The sequence below is a fragment of the Solanum stenotomum genome, chromosome 2, assembly GCF_019186545.1.
Source record: "Solanum stenotomum isolate F172 chromosome 2, ASM1918654v1, whole genome shotgun sequence".
NCBI lineage: Eukaryota > Viridiplantae > Streptophyta > Magnoliopsida > Solanales > Solanaceae > Solanum > Solanum stenotomum.
The window spans coordinates 15,571,867-15,575,146 of NC_064283.1; the positions used below are offsets into that span (position 1 = coordinate 15,571,867).

Below are 3,280 nucleotides of genomic sequence, written 5' to 3' on the forward strand. Positions count from 1 at the left end.
TTTTATTGATGAATAATTGTGAGTACAATTTTGTTGTTCTCTTGATTCTTCTCTCTCAAGCTTCTCTAAGATTCGAGGAATTTCAGTAGCGTACTTCTCGAATTATTGAATGATGTAGACCTCCTTAAGATGTTGTTGATCTCCGGGAACGTTGGAAAGTGCTTCGTCGTTTCAAGTCGATCTCCGGGAAGAACTATGTTGATCACTCCTTCGAAAAGTTGTGTAGTTGATATTGTAGCTTTCTTCAATTGTTGAATGCTTCTTGAAGAGTTTTCTTTTCTCCTAAGCTTCTCCGTGATTCGAGGGCCTTCAGTAGCGTATTTCTCAAATGTAGGATGATGTAGACCTCCTTGAGATGTATTTGATCTCCGGGAACGTTGGAAAGCACTTCGTCGTTGCAAGTCGATCTCCGGGAAGAACTTCCTTGATCACTCCTTCGAAGAGCTATGCAGTTGGTGTTGTAGCTTTAATTTCTCCAATTGTAGAATGCTTTTTGAAGGGTCTTCTTCTTCCCCTAGAATGTCATGTACATCCCCTATTTATAATTCTAGGGAGTGGACAAGGTTGCTTGTGATTGGCCAAAAGATGTCATTTTGACACTTGGCGGATTATGATTGGTTCTTGCATTTGACTAGGACTACCACCTCATTTGGACATGTGGCGTCACCTTATTGGTCTTGGATGCCTAGTCACTGTGACACATGGCATGGGTTTAGGCTTCAAGGTGAAATGGACCTTAAACTTGAATTTAATAAAAATTGACTTATTTATTTGTAAAGCCCAAATAATCATTCAACTCAATAAACATGGATTTAATCCAAATTTTGTATGAATTAAATCCAATAAAATTTGTATGTCTACACTAACCTGCACAAATCTCCAATTGGGCACTATTTCTAATTTAGTTCTTTCTAAAATTAGCTATTTCTAAGACCGAGGTGTTACAGGTATGATGCCGCTAGAGTTGGAGATGAAGTCAATTGTGTGCCGGTTGTTATGGCTGAAGTTTTTGGTGTTTATAGATTGATTATAATTGAAATGATTAATACAAAGATTAACCCCAAAGTCAAGTCCTACTATCTTTTTCAGTGATATACTCCCAATTCCTCCGCTCTTGCCTTGTGTCTTGTTGGCCTCTCTACTTGTATGACCATTGGAATTGAATTGTTGCCAACGCTTGGAGAGAAATTTAGGAGAGAGAAAAGAGAGGTTAATTTGGAGTATTGGGGAGATGGTTGATGAGAGAGAAAGATACTTGATTATTATTGGACCTTTAATTGTGGTGTTTAAATATAAAGATAAGTAATCAATCCTAGTTTTAAGGGATTTGTGTATCTTATTGTATTTTATTAATATATTGTATAAAATATTAAAAGTGGTAATATATGTAATTGTTTAAAAATAGAGGTAAAATTAGTATATATGATAGTAACGTATATGATAGTAACATATATCTAGTTAGATAGTTTTTCCTCAAATAATTTCACTCGGTGTCCAGAGCCTATAATGAATTCTCGACTAAATCCAAATCGCGCATTGCAGGGCCCATTTGGGGGTGACACTTCCAATAAGATTTTATCCATACCTAAGACTCAAACCCGAATTGATTAATGAAAAATCAATCCCGCCACTATATGACAACCCATAATAATATATTGTTCAATGGGAGATGATTCTGGTCAAATAGCTTTCGGAATTGCAGCCATATAATTGATTGAAATGAATGAAGCAAGTGAACGTGGACTTTAAAGACTACTTTGACATTGACATGTTTGTGGGTACATGCTAAGATATTTAGGAGTGGTTGGGTATGTGGATTAAATTATCCTGAAATTATAGTCATGAGGTTATAATCTACAAGGGAAAATGCATAAGTACCCCCTAGCCTATACCCGAAATTCCAGAGACACACCTAAATCCCGCTTACCAAACGATCTCTACATGTTTGGTTTAATATAGAGGAGATGTTATATTTCACATTCCTCATAAGAGATTAAACTAAGATTGGATTTTTCTCTTCTTACTAAATGACTTTGATATGGGCAATTCTAGTGGTTGCTCTATCTGTATATGCCTTGTATGAGCTGCTAAACATTCACAAGAGACAAAGGTATCCTCCAGGTCCAACAGGGCTTCCCATTTTAGGACATCTTCATTTGTTAGGCAAAAATCCACACAAAGATTTACAAAAACTAGCGAAGAAACATGGTCCTATTATGTATGTGCAACTGGGGCTAGTACCTACAATCGTTGCCTCGTCCGTTGATGCAGCCGAGAAGGTCCTCAAGACATATGATCACATCTTTGCTAATAGGCCTCATCATGAGGCATCTCAACATTTAGCTTATGGCCAAAAGAATTTGGTATTTGCAAAGTATGATGTGTATTGGCGCAACATACGAAAATTGTGCACAGTGCACCTTTTGAGCAATCAAAAGATCCATTCATTTCAATCCATGAGAAAACAACAAGTTGAACTTCTTATTCAGTTGCTTAAAAAGGAAGCTCGTGATCGTGTAGTTGTTGATCTTAGTGCAAATATTACGTCCTTGAATGCTAACTTGACTTGCTTAATAGTGTTTGGAAAGAAGTACATGGATGGGGACTTGGACAAAAGGGGATTCAAAGCTATTGTTCAAGATGTTGTGCATTTATCAGCAACACCAAATCTTGGTGATTTTTTCCCCTTCCTTGGTGCTATTGATCTCCAGGGTATCACTCGCAAGCTCAAGGATCTTTCAAAGGTGTTTGATGAGTTCCTTGAGAAGATTATTGATGAACACGTTAACCCTCATGAACATAAGCAAAACAAGGACTTTGTCGACACCATGATGGACATAATGCAATCTGGAGAAGCAAAGTTTCAGTTTGATCGTCGTCACATAAAAGCTATCCTCTTTGTATGTACTTTCATCTCATTCTTATATATTACTAGTATTTATAAGCTCAATATATACCACAAGCCTTGAGAATGAAATGGTTTATATAAATTGATTCCCCTGTTTCCTTTTGTATACAGGACATGCTTATAGCTGCAATGGACACTACAGCATCATCAACGGAATGGATACTCACCGAACTTCTTAGGCACCCCCAAGTGACGAAGAAACTCCAAAAGGAGTTGCAACAAGTGGTAGGCCTCGATAGAATGGTGGAAGAATCCGACCTGGCGAATTTAAACTACTTAGACATGGTTGTCAAAGAGGGCCTGAGGCTGCATCCTGTAGCACCACTATTTTATCATGAGTCCATGGAAGACTGTGTAGTCGATGGTTTCCAC

The 3,280-nt window shown here is 37.6% G+C and overlaps 1 pseudogene across 1 annotated transcript in view; it reads left to right on the forward strand.

Moving 5' to 3' along the window:
- The first annotated feature begins 1,924 nt into the window (after positions 1-1,924).
- The window catches only part of LOC125856395 (cytochrome P450 71AU50-like), a 3,530-nt pseudogene continuing 2,174 nt past the window's right edge, over positions 1,925-3,280 (forward strand). The window contains exon 1 of the transcript XR_007445521.1: positions 1,925-2,900. The product of XR_007445521.1 is annotated as a cytochrome P450 71AU50-like (transcript). The remainder of the gene's footprint in view (positions 2,901-3,280) is intronic.